This window comes from Stenella coeruleoalba (genome assembly GCF_951394435.1).
Source record: "Stenella coeruleoalba genome assembly, chromosome: 6".
Taxonomy (NCBI): Eukaryota; Metazoa; Chordata; class Mammalia; order Artiodactyla; family Delphinidae; genus Stenella; species Stenella coeruleoalba.
The window spans coordinates 126,324,877-126,350,668 of NC_137151.1; the positions used below are offsets into that span (position 1 = coordinate 126,324,877).

The following is a 25,792-nucleotide window of genomic DNA, read 5'->3' on the forward strand; positions in this document are numbered from 1 at the left end:
CCTTCCTGGACTGCCTTTCTCAGTCATTACAATGAGAACACGCAGCCAGCTGAGGCTGCAGTGAGAGACAAATGACCCTCGCACTTCAGTTTAGCGCGTTCTAAAAATACAATTTACAATTCAGCAATATCCTTGCTTTCTCTTTAGTCACGACAACACGAGCATGCCTCTTTGTTATCTCTAACTACATCTGCATGCAAAACATGCTCTCGCTAGGAAAATTTAAGTTCTGGAGGATCTAAACCCATTTTTCAAATTTGAAAGAGAGATGAAAAGAAAGGGAAAGGAGAGAGTAAAGGTGCATTTTATTCACGTGCAAAACATGTAACTGAAAGCTGACTTCAGGTCCTCACCCCAACCTGGTAAATGAGGTATGTAACGTGTCCCCAAGTGGTTTCAAAATTACTATTTCGGCTATACGACTGTGCAGTGGAACCAAATCCGTCTTGACCCAAAAGCCGTGCCACTTACTTTCATGCGTAAGGAAATGCCAGTATTCTGCATGCGTGCGACAAGAAGGTTTCTCAGCCTTGGCACTGGCAACACCCAAATCACCTCAGGGTGAGAACCCCGAAGTAGCCTCTGGCCTGTGCGCCTCTCTGAAGCCACCACCCAGTCCATGAGCACACGCAGACTCCGTCCGCTGAGGCTGGCAGCTCCCCAGGTTGCCCGGGCCCCCAGGGCAGGCAGAGAGATGCGAGGCTCACACAGCCCCACGGGCAACAGGCTCTGACCTCACCCGAGGTCCCCGAATCTCTGTACTCTTCACCGCGCAGAACCACGCCAACAGCAGCTGGTTTCCCAAGCTGGGCAGGGCAGGCATCCACGGAACAGATTAAAACTGTCACTGCAAAAGCCGGGGATACCATTTTTTTAGAAAATGAATAGGAGAATTAATGGAATTCTTCATTTGCTTGCATTTGTGGTACTCAGCCTGTCTTTTATTATCAAGGCAGTCATAAAAAAAATGCTTCAGCCACGTATGCAAATTAAATCATTAGTATTTTTCCCAATTACAGTTAACTGCTTATTTGTCTTGCTTATCTCCTCTCCCAATTTCATTCCCTTAATATTAGTGAGATCGGAAATGCTTTAATAAAACAATCTCAGGCAATACAAGAGAAATAATCTCTATTACACACTTCTCCAATCCTACAGCTGCAGGACCACCCAGTAGTGACCTAGATCAGTCACCCAAGGATTGGCTACACCCCGGGAGCCGCAGGGCTCTCATTTCTGTGGGTCCAACAAGAGCTTGAGCACAGAGGGCCACGGGCAGGAGGTCTCCCTGGCTCCTTCCCAGAGCCGCCCCACCCCCCAAAATGGGAGACAGAGCCCAGAGCTCCCCTAGGCAGGTGGGTCCAGACGAGGAGAAGTGAGCCCACCCCAGGTGGGAGCTTTCTGTAACAGCTTCGATTTTATCTAAGAAATCAGGTGAGACGTACATTCTGCTGCAAAATGTTATATGCATGCATCCATGTTATATGCATGTTTGTTTTAACGTTAAGGCGCTTTACGTAAGTGTCCAGCTCACGGATTTCACCCCCTTCTGGCCAGTCTTCTGATGCCCAGGAAGACGTGCCCACTTCCTGTGGCCACGCCCCCACCTGATCCCGCCCAGCAGCTTCCAGGGGCCCACGTTCCCTGCAGCGCCCTCACCGGCCAGAGGTCCTGCACTGCTCTGAGCCTCGCTAAGCAGACCCCTGTCACTCACACTGCAACTCTGAGGTTTGCCCGTTTGTGAGCAAGCTTTCCCGTCTATGAGCTACGATCCCGAAAGGACGAGAATAAGGCTGGCAGGTGGGAGACTGAGCCAGGCTTGGAGAACAGATGTGATGGAGGGCAGGCCAGGGCCAGGGACCAAGGCAGGGCCAGGGACCGGGAGCCAGAGCAGGGCCAGAGGCTGGGGGCAGGCACAGGAATAGGGGTCAGCAGAGGTGCCTCAGCACCTGGCTCCTCCAAAAACCAGAAAACTCCACAGCACGTACACAGTCCACGGCGAAGCGACAAAGAAAAGTTCGTATTCCAGTCCAACCACTGAAAGATGGTCTGACAACCAATGACAATTTATTCCTTTCTCCTCCACGTGAAGCCCCAGGAACACCAACTCCAGCTCGGCAAGCAGCTACGAGCCCCGGCACTGAGGGCCCAAAACTGCGAGTGGCCACCGCTGTACGACCATAGGGGGCGGGGGTGGGGTCACCGCCAGAGCCAGATGAGGCTGTCCTGGCCAGGGGAGGAACCATGTGACACGGGCCCACTGCCACCTCCTCGAGGACTTGTGGGTTGAGGGATGCAGGGGAAGAGGGGCACCCCCCACTGGCGGGCTCGGAAGATGATGCTGGTCCCATGGGAGCTGGGGGAGGGTGCGGGGCCGGGGACCTGGGTGCCTGGCTGATCGACAGGTCCGAGCCCTGCTGCAGCTGCCCTGGTCACTTTGGGACGCACCTCCGGACCAGCCTGAGCCCTGGAACGTGGCGACACAACTGCAAGACAAGAGAGCTGCTGCCGAGGGCCTGCCACACGGCAGCTGCAGGAGCGGCTGCTCGACCTTCCCGAGAACCAGCAGAGTCTGGAAGCGGGAGCAGCACATCCCAGGGCGGCGGGCAGCCTGGCCTCAGACGTCCCAGCCCGACGGAGCCCCCGGCCCTTTGCTGGGACAACACTCAAAACTCAAGTGCCCGAGAACGCCCAGCTTGCAAGGATCAAAAAACAAAGTATCTCCGCTTACAGATGAGGAACCGGGTGAGAAACGCACTCCACGGAGGGAGGATTTCATCACCCCAACCGCCATCAGATGCACCCTCGTTCCAGAAACTCTGCTGTTCCTCATTAAGTGGGGGATGGCCAGAGGTGAGCAGCTCAAGCCAGTCCAACAGGGATCCCAAGAGGGGCTGACTTTCCCGGTTCACAGAGCTCACGCGTGTGCACGTCTGCTTGTGTGCATGTGTGCACACGCGTCCTGTGTGCAGAGGAGGGTGCCCTGGCCAAGGCTGCACATCCCAGAACTTAGCCGTGAGCTGAAGAAGCTGCGAAGCAGAGGGCACGGGTGACAGACGGCCCAGAGGAGATGACCTGCTTCAAGGGCTGCCCTGCCCCCGGCCCCGGGGCAGCCCCGCCCTCCCAGGCTCAGAGGCCACCTCCAGCTTCCCTCCGCCATACGGGCTGCTGGTTCCTCACACTGTCTGACAGGGCTCTGCCCAGCAAAGAGCACAGGGCCAGCTACACCAACTTGATGCCCAGGAGAGCTTCCATCTCCAGCCCCGGTGAAAGCCCCCCCTCCCCCAGAAGGAAAACCTCCGAAGGGGGGTGGTGCAGGTCTGAGGTCCTCTGCCTCTTGCTCTGGCTGGGCCACCTTCCAACCCTGGGGACGTGCATCTGTACCAGGCCTGCGCCCCCAGCTGTCAGGGTGTCACACTTAATCCTCACAACACGCTCTGACCGTGCAGCAGAGGAAAGCGAGGCGGGGGACAGTGGGTAAACGCCACGGAGCAGCCTGGCTGCACCAGGACACGCATCCGGGCCCCTTTCCACGACGCCAAGCCCCTCGCCACCCTGCTTTTGTGATCCAGCAGTGCATCCCAGCGTGAGGCCTGCGCCTCCTGCCTAGGGGTGGGCAGCTTGACTGTGCGTTCCAACTCGTGCGTACACAGGACGGCAAGGGCTCAGAGCACCGCCTGGCTCAAACCTAAGTCCCCACCGCCAAGCTACCTGCGCCGGGTATCAGCTTCCCAGCACTCAGCTGGGAGTGGTAAGGAGAGCCAAGCCGCAGGGGCGCAGCACGCTAGCAGAGAGCGTCAACAGCAGCACAGAGCCCGGCACTAAAGCGGCACCACAGGACAGCGGTGGGCGCTCCCAGCCGGGGGCACGGGGACTGAGCAAGGCCAGCGGAGCTGCTTCCTCTCACGCCGCACCGCAGGTCTGGGGGCCGGGCCCTCCACCTCGTCATCTTATCTGACCTGAGCCCAAAAACATCCCTCCACGACAGAAATTCTCGTGCCCACTTTGCAGATGGGAGGCCTGAGGCACAGGGGGACTGAGGCTGTGGAGCCCAGATCTGTCGGAGCCTCTGGGCCCTGCACCCGGGCAGATGTTACCGGCGGGGCTCGGCCGACATGCCCTGCACTGTACCTTCTCAGGACACCCCAGCATCTGCCCACCCCTACCCAGGGCAGGAAAGCTGACGTGGGCTCAGCCCCTCCGCAGAGCATCCTCAGACACCGCACTGGGCCTCTCAGGTTGCCTGGAATCAGCCCTGAGGGCAGCAGGTCAGTCAGCTGGCAGGGCCCAGTCCCCTGCATCTCATGGCTCCACTGCCCCCACTCTAAGGGCTTCTCCACGAGACTGTCACATCCTGCGGAGGGAGAGACCAGAGGACTCACCCTGATGAGCTTCTGTTACCTCTAACCCACCTTGCCAACTGGCCAGCTGCCCCTGACCTCCAGGGCCCAGGGTACGACCAGGAAGAAGGAAATGCCAGGAGACTGGGGGGCCCACGTCCGCTGCCACAGAAAGCCTGGTCAGGGCCTCACGTCCAGACCCTCCTGAGCTCTCGACTCCCCCCTCGGTGAACGGGGACCAGCTCCCTCCAGAGCTGCCGCAGGATTCCGTGAGATGAGGTCTGTGAAATGGTCGGCATGGCCCTGCGCACAGTGGGCCCACACGAAAGGCCATTCTGGAACTGAGGCTGGGGCTGCGGAGAACAAGGGGCCCCGTGGAGGGCGCTGCCCACCGGTTCGCACCTCAGCATCTGTCCCCTCCCTCTCCTTCCCACCACCAGCGACTGCCCTAGGAGGGAAGCTGACTCCCCAGCCAGCTTCTGCAAGAGGCTGACACTCAGCGCATTCCATACCCTTGACCAAAGTGAAGTTCAGCGTGGACCAGTGACCTAAGCCAAACCAAGCAAGCGAAGGACGTTTTGCTGAGGCGAAGATGCCGTCTGTCCTGGCGGGCAGGAAGCAGCAAGTGTGTAGTCCTGCGAGGAGCCGGCAGGGCTGTCTCCGGACCAGGAAGCAGACTCTCCCAAGACGGGAAAGAAACAAGGTCTTGATGAGGCCGCAGTGGAGCTGGATCAAGCCCTGCCTGAACCCTACATTCACCTGCGCTTTCCCAGAAAGCAGCTCAGTCAATTCCCTGCAGCACACAGCGCTCTCTGAACCTGCCACGGAGAGATCCCTTCTAATGGAGGGCTACCAGAACATCTTTCTGCTCAATACTGAGAGCTGCTCACAAAAAATCCTGTTGAAGTGTAGGTCCCATGATCCCAGGGAGGACACAACCTGATCCTGGCCTGTTTCTCCATCCACCAGAGGCCACCTGATCCTACAACACGGTCACCTGCCACCCACGGAGGGCTGCGCCCATGGAGTGCCAGAAGCACCCAGCCTCTCCCGTCTCTAAACCCTCCACTGCCCTCCTCCTGGGAGCACTGCCCCTTCAGCCTGCCACCAGCAGCCGCCCCGTCTCCACCCACCATCTGAGCACTCAGGCCATGCAGCTTTCCTCGAGCCACTTACTGCCACGTGGGGCAGCCTTCTGAGGCCAGCTGCAGGTGAGGGGCATGCTGTCCTTAAGGGCCCTGCTGCCGCTTGATAAACAACAGTGAAGAGGAGGGGAAGCGAGCAAACTCGCTACTGGGTTTGTAACACACATTCACATCGTCCCAGGATGCCCCCTTTTCTGGACACCAGGAAGCACCACGGACAGCAAAGACGGTGTGAAACGCCCATCACCCCTGTTCACGGATCACCCTCGGGGCGGGACCTCAGCACCTCCGACCCAGGGACGAATCACGCAGCAGCCACGGCCCAAGTGCAGCAGGGCAGCCACTGCCCCGTCCAGGCCCCGCGCGCCGAGCGCCTAACACACAGGGCAGCGCCCTCGGAGCGGACGGCGCTCCACGCACAGCTGAAGGGATGCTGCTGAGCTTTCAAGAACGGGGTCTCTGTGAGCTACGAGAGTGCCTGCGAGGACAAACAGAAAACAACTCACTCCCAAACTGACTGAGGTCCTTCGGGGACGCACTCACCTGGCCGTGACTTCGGCAGACGCAGGCGCGGGGTTAGGGTCAGGGTAACTGACATCAAAGGCCCAGTCACCAGCCCTCCCCTTGCAGACAACATCCCACCTGAGACCTGCCCGCAGAAATGGGGAGAGGAGCCGCGCCTCAGGGGAGGCTCGCGGGCCCACCACCCCTTTTGGTCTCCAGGGAGGAGCCCTCCTCCCATCCTCCTGAAGAGACAGGCAACGCCAGCCAGGTGAGGTCACGGTGAAGCTGAGCTCTCAGGCCCGGCCTCCTGCCGCAACACCCACTTTCTGCCCTCGGCACCCCCGAGCCTTGGAAAGCAAAGCACCCTCTCGTACGCTGCAGGCCAACCAGCGCCACGATAACCAGAATTAACGCGTCCACAAGCCAGACCCTTAGCCCCACACACATAAGGCGACCCGAGGAGCCACAAGGAGAAGAAGGCCCCTGAAACGAGAGCAGAGGCCCACCTCACGCGTCCTTGCTCTTTCAGCTCTGTCCCCTCCTTACTTAGAGGAATCCTGAAAACCATAGCTCCGCCCAGATGCAACCCACATTTGGATGAACACAATCCACTCGGACACAGGAAGACATTCTTATTCGGGGAAGGATTCAGGGGATGCGCTTTACCACTGTTGCTTGTTAACTCCAAATCCCAAAAGGTCAGCTCTCCGTCAGCCCCGGGAGGTGAGGTGGATGCTCCTCCAGTGGGGCGGATCCCACCCAAGGCTCGGGCCGCTGGGGCAGAGGAGGCCGCCTGCAGCTGCCCGGCCCAGCCCGTGCTCCTTGGGGGCTCTCAGCAGAAACGACACTGAGGATGTCGCAGGTCGACTGCTGCCCAGGCTGACGGCGGGCAGGCGGGCGGACGGTGGGGAGCGGCAGGGGATGCGCTCAGGCAGCTGCAAAACTGGCCAGACCTGGCCCATAAAAGTGAAAGGAAAACAAGGCGCACACGAGGAAACAGAATTCGGCACTAAGTGCTCCCGTGACGTGTCCTTCAATGGGTCCCTCCAACCCAGAGGGCCGGGAAGGAATTACACCACAGCCCCTACGCTGGCAAAGGAAGGTTTTTCCAAAGAATGGGACTGAAACCTCCTCTTATGGCCTTTTCAGTGCAAAATCCTATGTGAACTTTATAGCAGTGAGGGTTTTGATCCACTGTGGCGCTTCCCTACCGCTTCTTTACGACTCTTTGTAAAGGTCCACGATGGCTGAGAGCCACACCCCCGGAGAGTGGTTACACGCTTAATTTTCACTCATCAACCACAGGCCCCTGCCCTGGAGGGTCGCAAGCCCCGGCGGACAACTCCACTCCCACCCCCAGTGTCCACGGCCCCAGAGGGGAGTGCGGGCAGGCTCATCAGGCCCCTCTGACCCCTCAGCCCTCTTGGGGCTGGAATGTCAGTTCTGCGGGGAGCCCTGAGCATCACCTCGGAAGACCTACACCCCCCACCAACTTGCTCATCACCCTTCACCACGTTCTGCCGACCTGCTGGGGTCCTGCTTCAGCCAAGGCACCCGATGACACAGTGTCTGCCAGGAAAGCCCCTGCGGGGGGCTCAGAAGCAGGTTTTCACTCCTAATGGAGGAGAAGCTGGCTCAAGTCCCTTCCAGAATGTTCCCAACACTGACCCCCGGGGTCCAAGTCCTGACAGCTACTCTAAGGAGTCCCGGACCTAGAAGGGGGCTCTCAGCCACACTGGCAGAAGGGAGGAAGGAAGGAGGGAGGAAGGGAGGGAAGGAGGGAGGGAGGGAGGAGGGAGGGAGGGGGAGGGGGGAGGGGGAGGGGGAGGGAGGGAGGGAGGGGGGAAGGAGGGAGGGAGGGAGGAGGGAGGGAGGGAGGGAGGAGGGAGGGAGGGAGGGAGGAGGGAGGGAGGGAGGGAGGGAGGGGGGAGGGAGGAAGAGCCACCTCACTTGAGGATACTCCAGCCCCCCTTGCTGTGGGCTGCCCTAGCTTCTTGCCAGAGCCTGGGGGACAGCGCCACGCTGCAAGCACGCGCTCCAGAGAGGGGCCGGCTGGGCCACAGGCCACGGGGGCCTCGACCAGGTCAGAGCAGCAGAGGCCAGGCACGTGGCACCTCGCAGGAAGCAGCGAGCACAGAGGGTCAGAAGCCTGGATTACGCGCAAGCAGCCTGCACACACGTGAAGCGGCAAGGCAGCCAGCCCGTCTGTCGGTCCAGCTCATCCCTCCTCCCGCGCTGCGGCCCTGGAGCCCGCAGGGCTGGGCCACCATCCTGCCCGCCGGCCTTTCCACCCTGCGGCAGCCCCGATGCTCCCGCTGAAGAGGACCACGCTCCACTCCCAGCCCTCCTGTCTTCCCCCATCTGAGCCTGGGTCCTCCACCCTGCTGCCCGCCACAGGGCCCCTGCCCCCCAGCCTCCCACGGCCTGGTGCACCTGTGTGTGGTTACGCCCATGCCTACCCCGTCCCCACCGATGTCTAAGCTCCTTGTGGCTCAGGGCTTCCTGCCCGCGACGGGGCCACAGGGCCTGCCTGGGCCCGCCCCAGTGCAGGAGCATCTGTGCAACTCCTCCGCTCCCACGGAAGACTTCCTACATGCCTTAGGTGCGGGCTTAGTATTTGCAAAATTATAACCGACCAATGAGAAACGTTCAAGAGACAGGCTCCCTACCACCGCCACCGCCTCGGCTCCGCCACCCAAGACAGGCCGGTGGGAGCGGCAGGGGGGAGCCACCAAAATTTCTCTTCCCAAGTTTGCGGAAGACCCACAGCAGCCAACAGTGGCACGCGAACCAGCTGATGGTCGCTCCCACGAGGTCGCACAGCTCCGCCAACCACGGGCAGAACAGCACTCCCAGCGGGGAGGCCAGCTCAAGGCTTCCAGGCCCTAAGAGCTGCCCAACCGTCGCAAGCTCAAACACCGACCCAACGAAAGCGCTTGACCCACGCAGACAGAACACCTCACAAACAACAGTAAACTAACAGCCTGACCCATGCAGACAGATACCTCACAAACAACAGCAAGCTAACAGCCTGACATTCGCATTTTTAAACACAGCGGACTCCAAAATGTTTACAGACGCGACCATAGGAAGGTATCATGTTAAAACTATGAGGTTGAATAAGAAATGATTAAATAACGTCATTAATTCCAATTTGAAACAAGCAGGGGAGCGGCTGGCCACCTGGAACACTGGCCCCCTGGGCGATCCGGCGGAGGGACAAGCCGTGCGCACCGGCTGGGCCCCAGGCACAATGGCCCCATTTGCCACTTGATGGCTGGGTGTTTAAGGCCCTTCCTCCTCTCGTTCCTCTCTGCATCACAAAGCCCACTTCAGTTGTATTTACTGCAGCTACTTAAAAGCACATAATCTCCAAAATCAGAACCTAGAAGTTCCCAGATTGAGGCAGAAAGGAAGCAGGCAATCCCAGAGCACAGGCAGATACCCAGAAGGTGCTATGGGGCCAGAGGACCAGCCCACATCTAGGCTCTCCTCCCAAGGCCTTCGCTGTGTCGTGCATCCAGCCACACATTCGTTCATTCATTCAGGCACTGCCAAGCACTGGGCACAAAGCAGGCAGGAGGCCCTCGGGGCCCCTCCACCCCGTGGAGCCCCACCCCCCCCCACGGCTGGTAAGAGAGGTGACATTAAACCACTAATGTCGCAATGAGCTATTGAAATTACACAAGCGGATCCTGTTGGGAAGGAGTAAAAAGGATGTGAGGCCATGTTTAACAGGGGACCAAAGGCTGAGCTTGGACTGAGGGATCAGAGAAGACAGAGGTGAAGAGAGGAAGTTCCAAGAACTGGAAACAGTGTGTGCAAAGGCCCTGGGGCCAAAGGGGGCTTACTGGAGAGCAAGGAAGCAAAGCAGGTAGAGACTGAAGCTCAGCGAGAAGGACAGGTGCTATCAGACGAGGCAGGCCTTCCAGGATCCTAAGACATGACAGGGTTTTGAGCGTGGTAATGACGGGTACGGCTCTGCCTTGGTCAAGACCACATAGGTGCCGTCGGCAGCACAACCTGGGCCAGAGCCCGCCCAGACCCAGGAGGCCAGCACTGCCTTGGAGAGCTTACGAGAGTGAGAGAAACAAATCCCCTAAATTCTTCCAATGTTAAGCATGTGTATCAACTTACCAAGGACTTGGTTTTCCTCCTTTATAAATACTGGGGTTGAAGAGTATTTCCCCCCCATGGAAATATCAGCCTTTTTTAAAAAAGTATTACTATTAAAAAGTCACACAGGCTTACAGAAAAATTTATACAATACCAACATGTATAAAAAGACAATGAAAGTCACTCACATCCCATTTTCCTGACACCCCAGAAGGCCACTGTTATCACTTTAGAGACCCAAGTTCCTAAAAAACAGAAGGGGTGGGTCCTGTTCCGGACCTGCTTTTTTCACTTAACACTTCTGCTGACCTTTGAGCCTGTGCATAGATTTCCACAGGATGAAAAGACCACAATGTATTTAATAAGTATCATCTTTATAAATAATGTAGCAATAACATCCTGTATGTATCTGGATATCCATGTGCTTATCATACCCCTTCCTAAGAATAAATTCCAATAAGTAAAACTGCTGGAACAAAAGGAATGACCATTTAAAAATTTGACACATAAAACTTTTCTGGAGAGTAACTAAATAATTAATAATTAACAATAGCCAAAACTTATATTGTGCTTACTGTGTGCCAGGCCCTATTCTAAGCACTTTCCGTGTATTAACTTAAATTTTACAAAACCCATGTAAGATAAAAATTATTATTATCACCACCAAGAGGCACCACCAAACTTAGCCTGTGCTAACATGGTGGCATAAACAAAATCTTTCAGCTAAATCTCTTTATTAGTAAAGCTAAGTCTTTTTTATTATTAGCCACTGGGATTTGCAGATTTATGTGCTTTGCTCATCATGCAAGAGGGATGCTCATCCTTTTCTTATTGGTTTGCAAAAGCTCTTTACATATTGACTATTGAGCATATATAGGCATAATAAGTTGTAGATTTTTTTTCTCTGTCACTTAACCTCACTTATAGAGTCTTTTGACAAAGAGAATTTTCTTTAATTCTTATACTGTTAAATCTATCGATATTTTCTTTAAAGTTTCTGGCTTGGTGTTAAAGGAGAATGGATTAAGTCAGTGATTTTTCAAAGTTTCTGAAACTTTCTTCCAAGATAATCGTACAGACAACAGTGAAGGCCAGCCTACTCTGGCTGAAGTGGACGTGGGGCACCAGGTGCCCTCCACTACCCTCACCTGCCCCCATGCAGCCTCAGGAGAAGATCCAAGCGTGGGACACAGCCAACCCCGGCCAACAGCATTGTTCAGATCCTTTCCAGTTCTACAATGCCACACACAGCAGAGGACAGCATGAGAAAGCCAGGATTATTTCCCAGACCCTACTGAAACACAGAATCACATATGACAGCTCCGACACCACCCAACGCAACACTAAAAGGTATTCCAAACTGTCCTCTTCTCAAAGAGGCTACACTCTCCCAAACGCCTCGATGGGCAATGCTGAACTTCAACTTCAAGACTGTCGGGGGCCCAGAAGCAGATGCACGGAAGAGAGAGAATCAACATTTGGGACTCAACACAGCAAGGGGTACCAGATGCTACATTTTCATATCTGTCTCAGGTTCCTCCTCTGCAAAATGGGTGTGGTAGCAGCCACCTCCTGAGGCTGTGGAGAGAGAGAAAGGGGGTACACATGGCAAGTACTTATGTCAGCTTGTAGCCCCAAGTAGGTGCTCATTAAACAGTCGCTACTGGTCTATGTTACATTTACAGTTGACCCTTGAACTGCCTGGTGGTAAGGGGTGCCGACAGCCCCCACAGTGGAAAACCTGAGTTATCAGTCAGCCCTCCGTATCCACAGTTCCACGTCCCAGATTCAATCAACCACAGACTGTACAGTACTACAGTACAAACTGAAAAAAGTGCACAGGTAAATGGACCTGCACGGTTCAAGCCCATGTTGTTCAAGGGTCAACTGTACGAATATCATGATCTCCCCACCAGGAAAGAGGAAAACTAGTCTGGTTTCCACATCTGCTGCTACAGAAGCTGATCTGTCCCCACGGTGATGTGGAGGGTCGCTGTGGAGGCAGCCTGTGGAGGGCCCTGGCCCTTCCTCCCGGGAAGTGAGGAGAAGGCACGTCAGTCAGAAAAGGCAGCAGAGGCGCCACCCGCTCCCTAAACAGGTCCGCCCACCCCACCTCCTCGCTCACACAAGCCCAAGAGGAGAAAATGACCTTATGAACAGAACTCGCTGATCTTAGATCAGTGATGCTTCTCCCAAAAGAAACGTTCCGTGAACACACACTGCTAAGGTGTGTGAAGGCGCAGCATCACTCCTGACACAGGGCCCCTCATCTGACTTGAACCAGAGATGCTCTTCCTTCCCCTAAGGCAAGGCCAGAAGCCCTGAGCCCACCACACACCAGAGCACACGCCGACTGACAGTCTTGAGACTGAAACCAAGCCCCCTCCAGACTGGCTCCCCGGGCCCCACCCCAGGACCAGCGGGGGCTGCAGCCACCAGGGCAGGAACTCGCCCTCTGCCTAGAACAGCGGGGGCTCAGGCTCAGCTTCTCAGGCCGCGGAGCGAGGGAGCAACCACAGAGGCGGGGCCGGCGCGGACCCCCAGCCGCACAGGCAGTGATTCTGGTCCAGGGAGCCAAAGCCCGGCCACAGCCTGTCGCCCCGCGACCCCCAGCGGCGGTTGTCTCCCGCCCTCTGCACCTCCCACGCTCCCTCCCTCCATCAGGTACCAATCTATTTCTCATGGTAGCTTCCGAGCGATGAAAACCCAGCGTCTTCAATAGAGGACGGTATGGACGAATTCTCCAGGAGTGATGAAATGCTTCTTCTGCTCTGGCAATTACGACGGCAGAAAGTCGCCTTTCCTCGGGTGCCACCCCCAACATCAAAGGATGAGAATTCAAAGCTATTCATGCTGCATTGAAACCTCACAATGCAGCTGGAAAATGGAAGTCGATTACTGGACATAAATATGCAGTAGTTAAAAGGAAAGAGTTATAACGAAATTCAACTGCAGCTACCCCACAATGTGCGGAAACTTCCAGAACTGGAGTCCTCCTGGGAAACGTCAAGAGGGGCATCCTTAGAAAGCAGGTTTCTGACCACTGAGTCAAGATCTGCACTCAGGTGGCACATGGCCTGGGTGCCATGTTGTCTTGTCCATCTGGCTCCAGCAACAGGGCCCGAGGCCTCTGAGAACATGGCATTGAGAGATTTTCATTTTGCATGGCTGTGAAGCTGCTGGCCACAGAACAGTCTCTCTTGGCTCAGGGCTGCTTAGGCCACATCTGTCCTTGGTCCCTAGGCCTCGCAGGCCTCCGTGTAGACCACAGTCATCCGCCCGCGCGCACACACCCCCAGCCCAGGGCTCTCCCAGGGGCACTCCTGCTGCCAGCTCCCCTCAAAGGAGAGAGAACTAACCCTAAAGAGGGCAGTGTTTCATCTGCCTGCCGCATAAATCCTTCTCCTTTTCTAATTGATTACTGCTCTCTTTAGGAAGGTATGTGATCTTTAAAAGAAAAGCCCAGAACACAGAAAGCTCTAGGAGTCTAACAATGTGTCAGGGTGTGTGTGTTTAAGGCAGGAAAATACTTCCCTCCCACACAAATGTGAGTTCTGGGGAAAGATGCCACGGATCCAAGGGAGGAGAATATCTGGGAAAGCTTCATGGGTCTTAAAAATAGATAATTGAACACAGATTTTAGAATTCTCAGGAGCTACCTGAAAAAAAGAAAAAAAAATGAAATCTCACATATTTTTGATATCCAAAACTCCATTCTGATGAAACTTCTAAGAGGGTGGCATTTTGCATTTCCAATTATAATAGAGTAATGGTGTTGCCATAGTTACTGCAAAATTCTGCAATAACTTTTGTTGCTTTGTAATTGCTGTAGTGTATATTTGTGTACAAGCAGCTGAGTTTTGTTAATTCAATCCCTCTCCCTCCCTCCCCACCCCGCCCGCCCAATCACCACCACCACCTTTCCTGGCCCCATCCAAAGCACAGAATTATCAGGAGAAACTCAAACTCCAAGCAACCACCATCATATTACAAAAGAAAAAGTGAAACCAGGCCAAGGTGCAAACCCACCAGTATCCCCCCAATCTTGCTGGGCTGGCGCTGGGCGAGGGCTGTTTACATGTTTACTCCCAGACCTCCTGTGCTTAGGTGGTCTGTGGGAATAAACAGAAAAGCCTAAATAGAGAAAAGAAGGGAAGCAAAGTAACTACACAGGCCCTTTCCTCCCTCACCGAGGGCAGGCAGAGCCGCTGCAAGCAATTAGGTAGGTCTCCACAGTAATGCAATTAGGATTTAGTTAAGAAAGTCATTAGTTTTAAAATAACTTGAGTTTAATTTATGCAACACTTTATTTGAAAATTGTGTCACAGCAGGTCAATTTACAACATGCAATAAAGGAAACATTCATATCAGCTGCTGCAAGTTATTACAAATTTTTGATGTGCATTAAATGAGTACACTGGGTTCCACCCCCGGCCTTTCCAACTGATACGCACGATCTCCTGCTATAACAGTGTCAAATAATTCAACGCTAAATGTAAATACGAGATAATTTCCTTCTAATTCCATGGTGTGTGCTTGCAATGCCGGGAAACGCGGCTCCCGTCATCTGGGCAGGACGGGGCCGCAGCTCGGCCTGTGGGAAGCCTGCGGGCACCCACTCGGGTCGTGGACACCCCCACCCCTGCCGTTCCGGTCCGGGGCACACACCAGGCGACGGCGCACCCCGCCCGCCAGCCCCGGGAGGGACGTTTTTCTGCAAACTCACAGCCTCGACAAAGTTACATAAACGGCGCCCGCCCGGGCTCGGGAGCCCCCGGCCCACCTGCCGAGGGCTCGGCCTGGACTGGTGCGGGCGCCCGGGGCCCGCCGGCCGTCCTGCCCCCGCCCCGCGGCGGCCCTCGCCGGCCGGGGCTGCAGGGGAAGGTCCGGGACGGGCTCCGGCTCAGCTCCGGACACCCGCGGGCCGGCGCCACGCGCGGCCTGGGCGCACGGGCCGGACCGGGCCGGCCGGGCGGACCCCGGCGTCCACCTGCCGGGCCGGGCGGCGGGGGCGTGGAGGCCGGCGGGCGGCCTGCGGGCGGGCGGGGGGCGGACAATGGCCCGCGGGCCGGGCCGGGGCAGCGCTTACCGCGGCGGCGGCGGCGGCGGGCGCTCTAGCCCAGCGCGGACGCTCCGAGCCGCATCTCCTCAGCCTGCGCCGCCACCACCACCACCGCGGGCGGCGGGCGGGCGCTCGGGCGGCGGCGACAGCGGGGACGCGGCCGCGGCGCGCCGGGCCCAGGCGGCTGAGGCGGCGGCGCGGGCGGGCGGGCGGCGGGCGGGCGCGCGGGCTCGGGCGAGGCGGCGGCGGGGACGGTGCTCCGCGGCGGCGGCCCCACAACCTCCCCTCCTCATTCACAAAAAATTGACCCACGTTGAACCATGATGCTGCTCCCCCCGCCAGCACCGAGCCGAGCGCTGATAGGCCAACCCCGACGCCCGTCAGCCGCTCCGGCCCCTCCTCCCCGCCGGCGGCCCTGCAGCCATTGGCCGCGGCGGCCTTGCATCACCTCCCCTCGCGGGCCCCTCCCTCCCGCCCGGTTTCTAATGAAGAGCTCGTCAATTACGGCTCGGCCCCGCCCCCCGCCCGCCCTCCCCGGGTGCCCGGCCGCCCTTCCATTGGCCCGCTGGGGCTGTGGGTACAGCCCCGCTTGCGCCCGCCCCTCGGCCCGCGGCAGCCAACCGCCAGGCCAGACGCCCTACGAAAGGCAAGGATGCTCCACCCGCCGCCCGCCTTCCCGTACCCGTCCCGATCCCCATTGGCTACCGGAGCTGCCAGTCCCAGGGGCGGGGCTATCAGAGGACGCGCCAGGCGCCAGCCGCTGGGCGCTTGGCGGTTGAGAAAGTGCAGGGAGCCTGGTCGGGTGGTGACTGTAAACACGGGCCCTGGCAAGCCCCACTCGCAGCCCCCAGAGAGCTGCCCCGCGCCGGCCCATTGGTCAGGACTGCGTGCCTGCGCGCCTGCTTGGCCCAGGCCGGGGCGCAGGCTCAGGCGGGGAGCCGGTAGGGCCCGGCCGCGGTCTCCATCTTGGGTACTGGCAGTGGTCACGTGGTGCTGCCTGCTCCCGGAGACGCAGGGGCGGTGCGAAGGGCGAGTGCGCAGGCGCGGCGGGCTCCGCCCTGCCCCGCGGCGGGAACGCGGCCTTTGGGGTGGGGGGCCGGGCCGGTTGGCCTTCCCGGCGGGCGTGGGGCGGGCGCAGCGCGCCTGCGCCGGCGGGAGGGCCTGGTCTGCGGGAGCGCGCTGTGGGCGTGAGTCCGACTCCGAGTTCCTCGGCCCGGGGCGGTGGCGAAGGTCGGCCCCCTAGGTGGTCCCAGCCGCGTCCACACCGCGCGGGGGTCCCGGCCGGCCCGTTCACCCCCAATGCTCAGCATTTGAAGGTTTTGTGCTAAGTGACCGCGTGGTCCCTCGCCATGCCCTTCGGAGATCTGTTGGGCTGTCCCCCCGGAGGGCGTGGTGGGGTCTCCGGTGACCACCCCCCTGGCAATTCCTTTTCCACGGGGGTGTGACGCAGCCTCCCAGCCTCTGGGCGCCTAACGCTTTTCAAGATCCCGTGTGTCCACCGAGTGGGGAAAGCGCTGACTGCGCGGAGTTGTGATGCCCCTGGAGCAGCCCGTCCTTAGTGTCAGACCTGCGTGGGGACAGCCCTGCCGGGGGATGCTGGAGAATGTAGTCTCCGGAGAATAAAAGGCTAGGGCAATGGTGTTCAAACTGCAGCGCTTTGGAACTGTTTTGTTTGTTTATAAAACACTTCCTTTAATAGAAGTGCTGTATGGGATCTATGTTTTAAATTGAAATGGTTCTAGAATTAATTTGCTTCCATGAAACTTGATACCATGCAGGAGACTGGAACCTCAGGATGTTTCACACCACTGCTCAAAAATCTTGAGATTGAACAGCCAAATTTTGTTAAATATGTTGTCTCTTAACTAAAGCTGCTTCTTTCCCAGAAAGCAGAATATGGGGAACTCACTTAAGAGCTGCATCCCAGGGTGTTTTTTCCCTCAGATATACAATGTTCTTGCATGACAGGCTCTGTATCATGAACCCAGAGACCAGAATTGTACTGAAGGCCATATGCAGGCAGGCCAAATAGAACACGAACATTACTCATCTTGAGAACTTGGTCATGAAAGAAGAAAAAGCGGTGGAGAAACTTCCAGAAGTGAGGAGGTTATCAGAAATTGTCTGCTGGGTTAAGGGAGAGTCCTGATCTGACACCCTCTGCTCATTGTTACATCGAGAGAAAAGGCGCTGATAAACCTTCATCACTGACTGACTTAAACTTGAGCTTTTACAAATTTCATGGCCCAAGTGCTTTTTCAGAAGAGAAAAGTAGAAGCCATTCTGTTTTAATAAAAATCACTGCTTTGTGGTATCTTCTTTTGCTTTGTAATAAGGAAATTTTGATTTTTTTAAGTTCTCCAAAACTTAAAGTCGTATCGGAGAATAGGCCAGTTTAATTATCGATCTTAGAATAATCCTAGAGGCAAACAGAGCTGAAACGTGATGGAGTATCTGACAAAGTCGACCTGTAGGATGCCGGCAGAAATGTGAGGTTCCTTAATTGTGAGGGCCTTTCCTTATAGAAATGAGCAGAGATTAATTTTAGTATTCTTGATCAGTGATTCTTGGAGGAAAAAATGTGGTTATATGGATTTAAATACTATTTTCAAAAGGAAAATGGACAATTTTGCAATATGTATAATATCTTGAAATAATAAGTAATGGTTAGAAAACCTTGGGCATTCTAAGTAGAAATGCCTAAGATAGCTTAACTTTGAAGCAGATAAATGGTGAATTGCAGATTTTTAAAACAAAGACATAGCTGAAGAAAATGACCACTAGTGACCTGGCCAATGATGGAAGCAGTACGCTAATCAAATTTTCATGGAAGGTGAAATAAGATCAGTGGCTGAGAAGCATTTAGATGATAAAAATTAAGGTACAAAGTTATTTCACAGATTATTCAATGTGTACAACAATCGGGAGAAAATACAGGGGAAATGCTGCCTGTGCATCTAGTAAAACTCAGTTAATGAGTACAAAATGAGAGAGACAAGCCTGCATAAAAAGTCCCATGAAGGAGGAGATCTGGGATGTGGATCGCAGGCGGGATTAATTAAAGGTAGAATCCTATCCAGAGAAATGAGTAGGCCCCTAGTCGGCCTCCCCTGAAGTCCTGAGAGCTCCTCCGGGGGAGTGAGGTATCTGGGAAATGTCGGGCCCCGATGGGGAGAAGGCCCCCAATGCCCTTTTCTGGAGAAGAGGAACACGGGGGCCTGGGTGGCTGTGCGGGTCTGCAGGTCTCTGAGGGGCCGTCTGGCCAAAGGAGACCTGTTCACAGCCAGTAAGAAGAACTCAATATGACAGAGGTCTGCACAATAAAAGGGTGGTCTCTAACACTGTGGCTGAGGGCAAAGGGGAAGTGACAGCTGGAACGCCAAGTAACATCCCCTTGAGGCATCCTACAAAGGCATTGTGCAGAGTTCCAACTCGAAGGGTTTTGTTTCAGAAGAAAACGAATCCCAGTGTTAATAGAATGAAACAAATCCTTCGATCAGAAATAAAGATAGACCCAAAGACTCAAAAAAATTTTTTAAATCTTGAATTAGAAGTTCAGCAAAGTGGCCAATTATAAAGATACAAAAAATAGACAAACTAAAAAACCCAGTAATTTTCAGATATACTAAACAATAGTTATAAATGTTAATATTTATAAATGTTAATATTTATTGAGCATTTGCTATGTGGCAAGCATCGTGCTAAGCACTCGGTATGCATTAGACACGCATGGTGGAAGGTCCCCAATCTACATTAGCAAAAGAGCATTTTCAATACCTAAGTGTAATATGACATCCCAGTGGAACTTGGTGGGAATTGACAAAATGGTTGAATAGTTCAGCTGGAAGGATAAACATTTGAGAACAGCCCAAAAGAAGAGTAATGAGGGAGAAACTGTGCTCCCAGAAAGCAAAACATATTATCCAGGCTCCATAATGACAACTACATGGTCCTGGCTGAGATTGATGGAAAATGATAGAAAGTAAAGGAATGGCCCCAAGCAAGCAGAAGAACTCCACCAGATATCCAGCCAGTAGGTGCACTCTGTGCGAGTACCGTTAGCTAAATATTTCGAACATCACTCCTGTAAGGATTTAAAATATAATAAAGGCAGCTTTTCAAATCAGTGAGAAAACAGTGTGATAGAACCCTTGTTAATAATTTGGAGAGAAAAGAATCATGTTGGATTCCTACCTCATCAAATGGAATAAAGGTTTAAGTGTTAAAAAATAAAAGCCATAGAAATACTAAGAAACAGCTGTCAGTGGACATCTGTACAGGGTTACGGAGTAGGACACCACCAACAATTGCTGTCAGTGGACATCTGTACAGGGTTACGGAGTAGGACACCACCAACAATTGCTGTCAGTGGACATCTGTATAGGGTTAGGGAGTAGGACACCACCAACAATTGCTGTCAGTGGACATCTGTACAGGGCCACGGAATAGAACACCACCAACAATTGCTGTCAGTGGACATCTGTACAGGGTTACGGAATAGAACACCACCAACAATTGCTGTCAGTGGACATCCGTATAGGGTTACGGAATAGAACACCACCAACAATTGCAAAGGGGAATGTTGATAAATTTGACTGTGTTACAATTAAAATTTGGGGTACAATCAGCAAGGAACTAGATAAATCCCAATTGCAGCATATTCATACAAGGGAATATTACTCAGCAATAAAAAAGGGTGAACTACTGATACAGATGAATGGATGTCAAATACATCATAATAAATGCCTGATACAAAAGATTATATACTCTATGACTCCATTAATGTGAAATCCAGGAACTAGCCTAAAGAATCTATAGGGATGTCAATCAGAAGCCTGGTCCTCTTTGAGGGTGGGGGGCAGGCAGAGGACCGACTGGGAAACCTGGCGTAAGAGAGCTCTCCAAGGCAATGGAGATGACGATACATACATCTTGACTGGGGTGCAAGTCACTGAGCAAAACTCATGCGATTGGAGAGCTGTGCCTTTTATAGAGAGATTTTAACCTCAAAAGAAAAAGTGCTGGTTGCAGTAGCTGCCCCCCAGTATGGGGGTGGGGTGGGGAGGAATGGAACCTCTTGCTGCATTAAAAACACAAATAAGTTTAAAAGACAAATGATTGGAAGGTCACCATGTTTCAGAAAAGCTTGGTCCCCTTCACAGGTAAGCAGCTTTCAAAGAAGAAAAAGATGAACGTTCCAAAAGCAGGATGGGCACGGACAGGAAGAGGGAACACAAAAGGAGAAATGCCCGGTAAACAGGACAAAAAGCTCCACTCCCTAATAATAAGAGAAGTGTGATGTTTTATCTACCTATGTGATAAGAGCAAATGTGAAGAAGTAAACACTTTTACACGTTTTAACAGCGGGTGTCAACGGGGAGAAACCTTTAGACAGCTACCAAACTAGACACACAAATAAACCTGAAAAGTTTGCATATCCTTTCGTCTCATGACTCCACCTCTAGAACTTCATTCTAATGAAATAAACATGGATGTTGATAAAGATTTAGCTAAAAGTGTCCGACATTGATTGGAAGATATATGGATATCTGTATCTCCAAGTTTACAAAAATAGGGGATTTAATATCATGGAAAGAAATTCACATTATAGTTTTAAGTGACAAGGAAGACTATTAAACATCATCACAATTTGGTACAGTTTTTATAAATGCGAACATGTATAGACACAGAAGAGACAGGAAGATGTCCATCAAAATATTCCAGGGCTTTCTCCTAAGTGTATGGGATGTTTTTGTTCTCCTTTTGCTCATCCCAGCTTTCTGGGTTCTCCAGTGAACATGGATTGCTTTCATGTTAAAAAACAAAAATTCTCCAAAAGGACATGAAGTTAACCCAGAAACACGCGGGGCAAGTAGCTGAGAGAATCTGTCAGGCCGGTCAGTGATGTGCGGGGCTGCAGGACACGTGGGGAGAAGCGGCCAAGTTAGAGGGGAGGCAGCAAAGACGGATCAAGGTGTGTGTTTGGGCGGCGGGGGGAGGGTAGCTCAAGGCTCATATTGAGATTTCCGTCTCCTCCAGGTACCTTTTCTCTGCAGCTTGAAGCCCCACCCGCAAGCCTCTCTCCCCAGACTCAGTGCAGACAAGGAGGCTCAGCCAGGCAACTGAAGTCAGTAGTGAGCAGAGTCCTGAACCACCACGGACCAGACAGCGGATGCGGAGCGTCACCCGGATCCTCCCGGCCACGTGTCGGGCTTGGATCATTGATTAGGTGGAGGAGACCTTGACTGGGCCGGTCCAAGGAAAACCTGCCAAAGATGGAGATCCCGTCTTGTTTGTTTTCCCTTGTTATGTGTTTTGAGAGACAATTTGCAGGTCCGCAGCATATATAATAGGAAGTAGGTGCAGTCGTGGGAGGGGGCGAGGAGCACGGAAGTGTAGAAACTGCAGGAGGAAGGGGGCCCGGAGGCTGGAGGCTGGAGGCTGGAGGCTGGAAAGGGCTGGCGTCAGAGGCCATTGACATCTCAGGGAAGCAGAGAGGTGAGTGAATGGGAGGCGAGAATATCAGTTTGAACGTGATTGTATTTTGAGAAATTTAATTGCCGAGTGTCTTAGCCTAGGTCCCCCAGAGCAGAGCCTGACACAGGGCGTAAGTGCCAGCAGCTGCTTGGGATTGCGATCCCAAGGGGCAGGGGTGATGGAAAGGGGGGCTGGGGACGGGGACGGAGAGGGAAGGAGTGTCGGTGCCAGGCTGTGCCGTCCAGCTGGCCAGAACTGTCCACCTGGGGGGAGGGAAGAGCAGAGTGCTCTCCTGGGGAAGAGACCCCTGTGTGCGTGCAGGAAACAGGTTCTGCCGTTTGGACAGGGAATCCTAGGAATCCTCCTCCCTGGTTACCTAGAGCAGGATCTAGAACGGGGAGCATGGGCCCCAGGTGAGTACCACCGCTCAGCCCCACACACTTCCCGCCCTGGGGGATATATCTGCTGGAAGAGGGCCAGAGTGTGTCCTGGAGAGCGTGAGCCCAGGCCAGGGGCCCCTCTTCTCAGGTCGAAGGGAGGGTCTGAAAAGTTCAGGCAGGAAAACCCTTGACCGGGAGGAGACTCCAAAGGGAAAGAGGAGAGGTGTGCACGAAGAGAGACTTGTTTCTAGGGGCAGGGGCAGGATGCTGGGGAAGGCACCTTAACTGTGTAATAGATAAGGTCACAGCGGAGACACAGGGGCCAGCGCAGGCTGGTTGCAATAACAACAGGCAGCGTTCGTGTGCCTGCTACAAGCCTGGCGTGTCGGAAACAGCTCAGGTGGGTGTTGGAAAGGGGGCTGAAAGGCATGGCCCAGTGGTGCCAAGTGCCCGGCCAGAGCCAGAGGTGGTGCATTTGTGATGGCTCCAGGCCCTTTGTTTTTGCAAAGAACCTGTATGGTTGGACGGATGCAGGCTGGGACGAGGCGCCAAGGAATGAGGAGGCTGAGTGTTGGCCACAGTGGGGGACGTGACTCACTACGGGGTCAGGAAGGAGCGAGAGACAGAAGGAGGGCAGAAGGGAGGAACTGGGGGTTTCATGAGCTGTATCAGCAGGTGGGCTCAGGTCAGGGGCAGAAAGAACTGGAGATGTGGAAGGTTATGGAAAGACGTTGTTACTTGCAGTTTGATTTCAGCAGCAGAGGAGAGGGCAGAGAGCAGGATTCAGACAACCTGAAAGCATTCTCCTTACAAGAGCCCTAGGAATGATGCCTAGAAGATAAGATTTTTAAAACCACATGGCTAAGTGCACAAGAAAGTAAGGGAAATCCCCAGAGGCCCAAAGTGAAGGAGGAAATAAAGATTAGCAAGCTCCTCAATGCTGTCTTAATTAGGAGGAGCCCTTCGCTGGGGCTCTCTATCTCAGGGCTTTCGTTTCAATGCCCAGCTGGAGAGTTGGGGGTGAGGCTTCTGTGTGGAGCTGGGGTTCTCAAGCTCTGTGTCCTTGGTGAAAGGACAGACTAGGGAGAAGTCTGCCCACTGGAACAGAGACCAAGGAACAGCATCTCTCTCCACCTTGGCTCTCGGTGGGAAAATTGGTCCCCTGGGAACTTGCTGCAGGGCTGCCCTCTCTTGGGTTCGAATTCACACCACCTGCAGGATCTTGGAACCCTCAGGCCAAGAAGGTCACAAAAAAGTAGTCCAGGGGTGGGGTACTCTTGGGGGTGTCTGGCAGAAGCCAATAGCTCTAACGACAGAAACACTGCAACCCACAGCCAAAGCATCATCAGAATGAGCTCACAACCTAAAATTACAAAATGCGAAGGAAGTAGTTCACCATGGGCAACAGTCAGCATATAAATAAAGAGCAGGATTGTACTTCCACCCAAGAAATTGAGGTCCTAGAAGAGAGCTTAGTATACGTGTGTGTGAGAAATAACTAGGGAAGTTAAGGAAGAATAAGCAACAAAAGAATAAGACAAGAAAAGGACAAGATGAATTTTTGAAACAAGTAAAATTTTCAGATAGGCAGAGTGAAGTAATTAAAATTTAAAATTCAGTGGGGAAGATAAAAATCACATTAGAATAACAGAAAACATCGTTAGCAAACCAGAAGATAGCTCTGAGGAAATTATCCCAATGAAGACCAGAGAGAAGAGGAGATGGAAGCAGAGGTTCAGGAGGAGAGCGCGAGCTGCATCAGTGCCCTGAGCCCATCTTCTCTGCTGGGGGACGCTCCCAACCCCAGCTGCTGGAAGAGTTGCCTGCTGGTGGCTCACAGCTGTGTCCTTCTCCAGAGAGCTGTCCTTGGTCAAAGGGAGTCACCTCACCTGGAAATACTTGGGAGGTTACCCCCTCCGCTCCCAGAGGGGGAGCCCCCAAGGCCAACGTCTGACTGATAGCAGTAGAAAAGACCAGCAGTCCCCCCACTGAGTTCCCCCTGGGATTGGGCCAAGCTGAGGCTTGAGCCTAAATCACAGGTCTGTTAAGTTTCTCGCCTGCCCTACTGTGCTGCCCTCAGAATGAATCCTTTGCACAAGCATCCTTGCCTCCTTCCAGCTCTGCTTCCTGGGTATCTGATCCGCTGCGAGGCATTCCAGCAGGAGAGGGCGGAGGAGGGGCAAGATAACAGTGAGAAGTTCCTAGAACTAATGAAGGAGGAGGATCCGCAGATTCAGGAAGTCCTCCAAGTCCTGAGGATGGGAAATAAGAGTCATTACACACTGTTCATTCGATGGTAGTATTGCTCAGTGCCAACAAGAAGGAAGCTTTCTGAAAAGCAACCCGAAAGAAATGACAGATTCCCTCCTAGGGAATGACAGTTGGACTGATCGCCCACAGTCCTCCAGACTTTTTAGTGCCCCACGATAGAAGCCAAAATCATGTTTTCAAAGTGCTGAGAGAAAATATGGATTAGGCTACAATTCTGGGCCAGCTAAGCTTTCATTCAATGATGAAGGTAAAATCATGACACTTTCCAGACAAACGCTGAGAGCATCTACCACTGAAAGACTCACTGACAGAACTAAGCAAGGACGTTAGACCAGGTAGCAGACATCGTGGGTGCCCCCCCACACCGCAAATCCGTGGCTACTCACAGCTCGGGACCAGCAGCACCCAGGGGTCCCACTGCTGCACCTGCTGCCTTCTGCCTGAGGGCAGCCTGGACATGCTAAGAGATGGTGCCCTGGACCAACTTCTAGTGACCAAGAGGAGTGGGTACCACCAGGCTTCTCTCTTCACAGTGGTGACACTCTGAGGGATGCTCTGGGCATTTTCCAGAGGCCCCATCAGGATGAGCCCCAGTTGCCCGAAGCGATGAGCTGTGCATTCAAGCACCCTGTGTTGGCCGCCTTCCTTCCCTCTCTCAGGTCCCCGCTCCCCTATCCCATGCCCAGGGGTCACCTCCCCAAATAAACTGCATGTGCTCAAACCCTTTTCTTTGGGACAGGCGGGGACCCAACCTGAGACATGGCACCAGAACTGGTCCTAGGAAGCTGACCTTCAGAATGGGGTCCTCTCGCTGGTGGGACGTGACGCAGCTGTAACGCTGGTGTGTGCAGGCACCGTGGTTACTGAGATTGGCATCCTAGTGGCACAGTTACTGAGATTGGCATCCTAGGGGCACAGAGCAAAGAGGAAGAGAGCACTCTGAGTAATGTGGGGATCCAGCACTTGGGAGATGGGGAGCAAAGCGCAATTGTAAGGATGGTGGAGTTGTTTTCATGGAAAGAAAGAAAACAAAAGGCCAACCAGCCAGTGGACGCCTTGGGGCATCGTGCAGAAGGCGGCACTGGAGAGGGCCAACTATGCCCCCAAATCAGCCTGACCTCTGAGCGCAGGGACATGAGTGTTTCTGCTGCTAAAGCCAAGAGGCTGGCGGAGAAGGAAGAGATCCTGAAGGCAGAGGGTGCCGGAGAAAATGTGCCGAGAACCTCAACCTCTGCATTCTCCTAAAAGGAGCGGCCTCGCCCCGGGCAGGAGGAGGGGTCTCTGAAGCCTCAGCTGGCACAATGCCCCGCCCCCCACCCCGTGCCCAACCCAAGACCCGCCTCACCAGCCCTCTTTGCTTCTAGAGCAAAAGTCAACTCCACGCGTGGGCCGGACTGAGGGCTCACAGCTCCCACTGCAGGAGTGGACTCCGATCACGTGGGCAGGAACGGAGACCTTGAGGGTGCAGAGCAGCAAGAGCAGAGCAGAGCTCTCCTC

The 25,792-nt window shown here is 54.3% G+C and overlaps 1 protein-coding gene across 1 annotated transcript in view; it reads right to left on the minus strand.

Moving 5' to 3' along the window:
• HDAC4 (histone deacetylase 4) overlaps positions 1-15,416 on the minus strand; it is a 286,639-nt gene extending 271,223 nt beyond the window's left edge. Inside the window, exon 1 of the mRNA XM_079924568.1 lies at positions 15,195-15,416. The gene's annotated coding sequence lies outside the window, so the exon portion shown is untranslated. The remainder of the gene's footprint in view (positions 1-15,194) is intronic.
• Between the last annotated feature and the right edge of the window lie 10,376 nt (positions 15,417-25,792).